The sequence below is a fragment of the Spea bombifrons genome, chromosome 1 (assembly GCF_027358695.1).
Source record: "Spea bombifrons isolate aSpeBom1 chromosome 1, aSpeBom1.2.pri, whole genome shotgun sequence".
Classification (NCBI taxonomy): Eukaryota; Metazoa; Chordata; class Amphibia; order Anura; family Pelobatidae; genus Spea; species Spea bombifrons.
Genome location: NC_071087.1, coordinates 44,704,025 through 44,712,660, shown reverse-complemented (window position 1 = coordinate 44,712,660; position 8,636 = coordinate 44,704,025). Strand labels below are relative to the sequence as shown.

Here is an 8,636-nt window from a genome sequence, read left to right as displayed (position 1 = left end):
GTATGGTGCCCCCCGATTTAGGGACCCCAGGCAACTGCCTGGACCGCCTGGTGCTAAGACCGGCCTTGTATATATTCCTTTAAGGAATGGAGATACAGCATTCATTGTTACGCTTCTAATTATGCCATACATGTAACGAGTGCACAAGCCTGAAAAACAGTTCCATAAATAAACCTCCTCAAAGCATGTCAAGTCTGTGCAGTATAATCACTAACAGCACAATGTGCTTTTTATCTCTTTGCTTCCACATTAGTATTTTGCGCTGATAAAAAAAATATAAAAGAATATAACATAACATAATACATGTACATAGTACACCCTACTAAGTTAGTACTAACATGCAGCACTAACCTAGCTGCCAAGTAGCTTGTAGATTAAGTCAGGTAATTTTTTAAATCTAATTCTTATATGTGTTGTGCATAATACTGGTGTTTACCTATGTAATATATAGTGTATATATATATATATATATATATATATACATAATCCAAAATTAACAATTGCACTCCAAATGCCAAATTTCTGCCCGGTGCCAAATAACTGCAGCAGTAAATAATATAAAGTCCAAAAATAATTACCGGCACTCCAGGGACTTTGCAAATGACCACACAAACAACTTCGGTTTTTAAGTCAACGTTTCAGTCTTGTTTATTACAGACTTTCATCAGGACATCCTGATGTCCTGATGAAAGTCTGTAATAAACAAGACTGAAACGTTGACTTAAAAACCGAAGTTGTTTGTGTGGTCATTTGCAAAGTCCCTGGAGTGCCGGTAATTATTTTTGGACTTTATATATATACATATATATAATTATCTATCTATACTGTATGTATACATATATGTATTATCCTGATTAAAAGTATGTTAACATCTTACTCTTCTATTATCTTGGATTTAATATGAAAATATCAAGAATGTCTTCGTAGAGATACCTAGTGGCATCATAGCTATCACCTAGCAGAGCCATAATTAGAGATATAGCAGAGCAGAATTTGTCAGTGGTCAGGATATGGATTTCTTCACTGGGATTCTTCCTTTTAGCCCTGATGCCCTGATGTATAGACTCAGACCTCAATCAGTCCTTGGTCTTGTCTTCGGATCAGGATGCCTATCCCATGCATGTTTCCATTCCCTTACAGTGCTAGCCTATAGCACATAATTCTATAAGGTTAATTTGTGAGTGGGGTATGTTGAGGCATGATGTGATTAGAATAGGGTGACCAGATAGCCCCTGTGAAAGGAGTTTGTTAGGCTATGCTTGATCTTATCTATACATGGTATACACAAGCACATCATCAGTCTGGATATCATTTAAATACATCACCCATACAGATATTATAAACCAAGGCAAGACTTCAGTGCATACACAGAGAATACCTATCTAAGTAGTTATTTTTGAATGGTATTCGCTGGGTATGCGCTGAATCCTTGCTTTGTTTTCAGTATATTGGCCATCATTATTCTAGCAGCACCCTGGGAATCTGAATGTGTATGCCTTTTATGATCTTAAGGTTGTGCTCTCCCCCTTTCTGCATATTTTTTTGCTTTACATATAGATATAATGTTGCTTATTTGTTTCTAGCCTCGATCACTCTCTCCTGCCAATCAATACATCTGTTTACCTTGAGATCCATCAGTGTGACATTAAGCACTAGCAGGGGATAGCCCTCACTCTAACAATGATTAGTGGCTGTCAGAAACACATATTAAAAGCAACGAATCGATAATCCATGACCCCTTTCGGATGTCAAGGGAACCTGACACGCAGGGGCTGGAGACTGACAAGGATACCAAATCCCCCATATGATGATGATGCTGCACCTGTCAGAATGGGATCGCGGGGTGGGCGGGGCTTAGCGGATCGCTCTCCGATTGGCTGGTGCTCGCTGAAGTGACGTCGCTGCCGTATAGGCTGGGCGGTACGGGCAGTGGCAGCTGCATCGGCTGCACATGGTGTAGATGCTAGATGCTGCGGGGCTTTCGGAGCGGCGGATCGCGCAGTCATTGGCCTTTATACCCGTTCTGGAGCTGCTGCCAGGGATCAACATAGCCGCTGGTGCCTAGTAAGTGATCGTGTGAATAGAGGCTGTAAGGAGGGCAAGAGGGATGATTAGTGATTTACCGACAACGGTCTGATGTTCCATTACCCACCGTGACGGGTACATTTGTGAGAAACAGTTCCCATCATGATCAACCAGCCTTTTGCTGCCTGAGCATGATAGACATAGCAGGCATCTGCAGGTGGAGTCCGATTTATCTTGAAGTATAGTATTAGTATGTAATGTCAGTACAGAATAGCGATACATTGTACTGTGTTATGATAATGTGCATTAGTCTTCTACATAATGGTGTTTGGGTGATGATATGAACCCATCAGCTGTCTGGGCTGCACTTCACAGAAGTCATTAGACAAGCTGCTGTAGCCCATAAAGCTGGATCGTTTTGGTAAATAGGATGCTGAGACCCCCAGACCTTAATACAGTCCAATCCTTCTGTAGTTTATGTAGCAAGTGGAATTCTACAAGTATTAACCCTTCATATGAAGCACACCCAAGTGTATATGCATGTAGGTATATATATATATATATATATATATATATATATATATATATATAGCTTTATATGTGTTAACTTGTCTGTTACAGGTAGCTTGCATTACTTTGTTAATAAGCCAACATCTTGAACAATGTGATTTATCATTATTGTTGGATGAAATGTACTTCTTGTGGAATTATGCTGAGTAATATGTGATCCAGATCTGCATGCGCTGCCACACCCTTCCCATATAGCACATAATGGCCTAAGTTTATCATAGTAACACAATAGAAATCAAGTACACAATATAATATAATGTATGCGTTCATCTACGCAGCAGCGCGATTCTTCATGTTACACGCATGTTTTCCTTACATAACTAAACGTTATTTAACCCTACGAATACCGGAGGTGTGACTATAGGAAAGCTTGGGACACATCAATGACAAAACAACATCACGATGAAGATGTCACTCCCCGGGTGTCTTGTAAATCCTTACAACACTTGATTTTCCGTGATGATCGCAGTGGCTGAAAGTTACTTTGGTTCTGTAGTTTGATACACCCTTTACGGGAAGAGGGTAAAAGGAATGCCAATGATTCGGACAGTGAGAGCAGATTGCATTTGAGATATAACAAGGTGATAAAGGTAAAAAAGTGTGAGCGACAGGAATAGAAGGGGCCAGACTTTCAGAGCTGGATACAACTTAAGAGAATTAAAAGAAAAACATAATTGTGGCAAATTGCGAAAGAAAAAAGTGCATTTTGGAAGTGGACAATGTGAAGAAATGCATTTCCTATTCTGTGTTATAGCGTGGCGTAAGAAGCTACGCAATGGTGAAACGGATTATAATGCCCCTGTGTGTTTTGCTTATTGGGTGTGGCTGATATCTTATCATACATCTAATGATTCAGTCTATTATTGTTTGGGAGAAAACCTATATGAATGTATGGATATAAAACAAATACAATTAATGATACACTAATGATAGATACAATAATCTAGATATATATTGCTTCTCTTTTTATCCGTTTATTAATGCAAGCTGATATGCACAGATCAGTATCTATTCTGTCCATCATTTTCTTATATTGGGTATTGAGAGCATCTTTAAATTATTGGTTTTTTTTTCTGGAAATGCCAAATAATGATGTCTGCTGCATAGCTGGCTTTCTTTGTCATCAAAGTGGTTGAATATGGATACTGTTACTGGAAACTGGCGCTCTAAACACAGTCTGACCACAGAAGCACTCACCATCACTACTAATAGAAGATGAACCATGTTCTAAAATCACACTCCTTGTAGTAGAGGATTACTTGATTAGCTCTCAGTAATCAGCTTATCCTAGAGGATTGTTGGTAATAAGGTAGCCCGGTCCAGCAGCGAACTGCCATCCCATTCATCTCTGTGTTTGAGTCTTGAAGGCGTCCACACTTGTAGATTGCGCTTGTATAACGTTATTGGGCTATGATGATAGTTTTGATAAGTTGTATATTTTATGCTATGGTTATATATGATGATAGAATGGTAACATATTTGTTATGTTGAAAGATAAATAATCATTTAGTTCTGGCAGTTTCCACCCTATGATCATTATATGTATTTTGGATGTATTTTGGGACATCTTGCACAGCAAAGATTCCACTGAACGTATCTGCATATTCAGGATGGATCGACATCCCATTGTTTATGAACAGCTTAAATTCTTGAAGGGTAGATGGTTATGTATGTATAATGTGTACTTCATAAAATGCCCAGGCCACGCTGAAAATGCATGAAGCCATAAACAACATCTTCAAACATTGAAGATTTTAGATTTCATACATTTTCATAGATGTGAATATGCTGAATGGTTACTTACCATATACATAAAGGGCTTTATTCACTAAAGGCGCAGTTGGAAGGAAAGTTGTGTTTTATTTTTGCTATTCATTATGAAGGGCTATCAATGGCAGGTTTCTGCAGCAAGATTGGTTGAGATTGCCCCGAATAATGCATAATTCAATGTGTGAATACTATGCGGTATATAGGGCCAGCCAATCTCTTCCAGCAGCAGCCAATGGGATGTTTCTGTTAGTAACTATACTTTTTCACTTTGCGCCATAATGCGTCCTTATACGTAACCCCAATTTGGTTATCTATTATGAAGTTCAGAAAGCAAAGAGTAGTCGTAAATTAGAAATTGGTCTGAAACCAAACTTCCTTCCCACATTTCAAACCTGCAAGCTTTTCAGTGCAGATACAGATATATGATATGTATTTCTATCACACGTAATAGTAAACTGTAATGCAGCTTAATTCTATGTTTCATGTTTCATGAAAACTCATGGCCAAGCTGCTGGGCTTCAATGAAGATATGGCCAAAAGTAAGGAATAGTCTGGGAGTAGGCTGGGTTTGTATGAAAAGGTGCAGGGCATACAAGTTGTAAATAAGATAAATATATGGAATGGGTGAAGCTATATTTAACCCTTTCTTGGGCAGTGACCCACTAGGTGCATCATGAAAAGATGTCCCCAGAGGACCAATGACATACCTAATACGTCATGGATTAAAAGTAGTCACCACAAATATTTTTTTTCTACCTGTTTCATATATAGGTTTACGTTTATATGTTGTACTGGTGGGGGTTAGTTGGTAATTAGTTAGATTGGGTTAGGTAGGGGTTATATAAAAAATAACCTAAAACAATTTAGAAAACTTTAAATATAGTTAAAATATATTTTTTATATTTTTTTTCTCAATTATAATGATATCATATAATTTTTAAATTCCATGTTTAACTTTTCCCCCAGTAAAGTATTATCTTATGTATATCAATATGCCAAATATATATATACCATAACTTATGTAGTGGTATATATATATATATATATATATATATATATATATATATATATATATATATATATAAATATAATTTGTGTGGGTTCACTAAATTCTAAAGAGGAAAATAATGGTTAAAGAAAGACAAAACAAACATACGAAAAGGCTCTGATCCAATAAAGTAAAATGGCCCTGGTCTTTAAGGGGATTAGCACCTTTCTTCACCTCTCAGGACACTCTTAAAATATGGAGCATTAGGTGTCTAGTCTGTTTTTTTGGATAATCCAGCCCTGCTTTTTGTATATTATTGTTCCATTGTTATATATTTTGGATAAGAACACTGCTTATGGCAGTTCTTAAAACTCCTAATGAAGCAGCTTCAATCTGTCTCTATCTGCGTCAGGAGAGAATTCTGCTTTCATTTTTTATACATTGTTACTGTTTAAGTTTCTATAGCCAGAAGTAGATCTTCAGTGGTAAAGAAAGCATCAAATACAAAAGAAAACGAATGTGTTATCCACGGGAACCAAATACTTTGCCGGGTTATTATAACACACCGGGCAATCAGCCCAGCCACAAAAATGTCTGAAGGAGTTTTTGAATACGGTGTAGATCAACTCTCTTAAAACCCAGATGCCACTGTTTATCAAAGATGGGATGTTAACGTGATAATCCAAAGCATAGTTAGCATTTTAGACAGGGATCGCGCAGGCTAGCTTGTTTATGATAGAAAAAGACACACAGTATGGTACCGCCGAGAGAAAACACTGCAAGATATTCCACAACATTCCTTACATATCACTAAGTGCTAATACAGCAATTTTATACTCCCTTTCAGGAAATGGATACGGTCAAAATAACAATCTAGTCCCAGAAAAGGTATGTTTTATCTTTTAATGTCTGTCGGAGTAAAACTTGCATTAACATCAAAGTAAATCTTACACACACACACACACAGATACACCCACACAGACACACACACACCAAATTTATTCACACACATACACCCACACAGACACACACACACACCAAATTTATTCTGTACCTCAAACATGCAGCCAAAGTCATTAAGAACAATCTTCAATAAGAACAAGGAGTCCTGGAAGTAATGGTATGGCTCTCACATAGCCCTCACCCCAACATCATCGAGTCTGTCTCAAATTACTGTGGTTGCTTCTCCAAGATGTTTGGAACAACCTACCTGCCGAGTTCCGTAACACTATTTGCAGGGGTACCTAGAAGAATTGGTTCTGTTTGGAAGGCAGAGGGTGGTAACACCAAATATTGATTTTATTTAGATTCTTCTTCTGTTCGCTCACTTTGCATTTTGTCAGCATGTTTATTTTTTAAAGCATTCTTTCAGCAATTTAACCCCTTAAGGACCAGACTGTTTTTTTGTACCCTTTTTAAACACTTTTTCGGTGCTTGTGTTTAGCTGTAATGTTGTCCTCTCCCATTTAGTGAACCCACGCAAGTTATTGTTTTTTCAGAACAAAAAGAGCTTTCTTCAGAAAATAAGCGGCAAATAGGCTTTGAGAAAAGAAAAATCATCAGAATAGCTGAAAAGAAAAGTCTAAAACCTGTTGTTTGGGAACTGATTGCTATAGTGTTTAAGAGTTATAGATAGTCTTCTGGTTGATACCATCATGCTTTGTTGTTTATGTATAGGCGAAATATATCATTGGATAAACACAGTGATAAAGTGAAATATAACATTTATAGAGGAAATAACTTTGTAACCTTATTACTGACTGTGACTGAGTACTCGGTATGGCTGTGGGATCCCATTATGGGATTGAGTTACAAATGATTTGTCTCGATGATGATCTGCATTGGTGGAGTTCTCCAGGAAATGCCCTGGGATCACTTAGTGTATTGGAAATACGCAGAATACTCTTAGTGAGATAGATGTAGCCTTACATCTGCTGCAAGAACAGTTGGGAAGTGCGGTAAAGCATTCATGTAAATATACAATAAAAAGCACACTTCTATCAGGTATGGAAGAATACTTTCTTGTCAACCATTATTTCCAAGGAAGTAAAGAATAAACAAGCAAGGTAGTAACTCTGTGCATGGAGCCAAACAGAATTATAGTTCATATGTTAGGGTGGATTAATAATGCATGGAGGGATACAGCCAGGGTTTGCGAGGAAAGGAAAACTGTCCATCTGATAGCCCTAGGGCCCTAGATGTGGCTTTTTTGCTGGACATTCATCTTAGCTGTACTCTGTTACATCGTTCATTTAATATGACCATTGATCCAGTGTACAACTGTGTTCAGCCATGAAGATCATTATCATTTTGCCAATGGCTACTAAATGTAAGTTACATATCTCTTAACCATTGTGAACCAAGCTTTTGCTTATAGTTATTGTATTACTAATTGCTTCTCTGCTATTTCTTCATGGATGTCACAACGCTACCTGAAACGTAATCTTTCTACAACTGAACTCTTCCCTCCTTCCATCTCCACTCCACTACCCGAATTCTCTATCACCATTAACAACACAACTATCTCTCCTACTAACCAGGCCCGATGCCTTGGGGTCATCCTTGACTCTAACCTCTCCTTCATCCCTAACATTCAGTCCCTCGCCAGATTCTGCCACTTGCACCTAAAAACTTCTCTTGCATCTGCCCATTCCTCACCCAAGAATCCACAAAAACTCTGATTCATTCACTTATTTCATGTCTTGACTACTGCAACACTCTTCTGGTTGCCATTCCTCTCGACTCTCTCCTCTACAGTCTGTCTTAAATGCTGCTGCTAGGCTTATCTTCCTTGCACGCTGCTCCTCTTCTGCTTCCCCACTCTGTGAAATCCTCCACTGGCTCCCTTTAGAATTAAATTTAAAATCGTACTAACATATAGGGCCCTCCATAATACCGCTCCTCCATACATTTCTGCCCTCATAAGCAAATACTCTCCTACTCGATCCTTACGTTCTTCCCACAGGCTAAGGCTCTCCTCCTCACTTATCACCTCTTCCTTTTCTCGTCTACAAGATTTCACTCGGGCTGCCTCATCTTTTCAATCTACTTCCACCGAACCTTCAACATTCACCCTCCCTCCCAACATTCAAGAAACCTCTCAAAACCCACTTCTTCAGAGAAGCCGCACCATCTTAGCTGCTAGAACCTCTTTGTCATTGATACAACCACCACACTACCACTTACCCTTTCTCTGGGCCTTATGTTTGTCACCACATTCCCTCAAGATTGTAAGCTTGCGAGCAGGGCTCTCTCCACCTAATTTATCGGGTTGTCTTATTCT

At 38.4% G+C, this 8,636-nt stretch overlaps 1 protein-coding gene across 1 annotated transcript in view; it reads left to right on the top strand.

The window, feature by feature from the left end:
- The first annotated feature begins 1,938 nt into the window (after positions 1–1,938).
- The window catches only part of ANK2 (ankyrin 2), a 210,166-nt gene continuing 203,468 nt past the window's right edge, over positions 1,939–8,636 (top strand). Inside the window, exon 1 of the mRNA XM_053461465.1 lies at positions 1,939–2,064. The gene's annotated coding sequence lies outside the window, so the exon portion shown is untranslated. The remainder of the gene's footprint in view (positions 2,065–8,636) is intronic.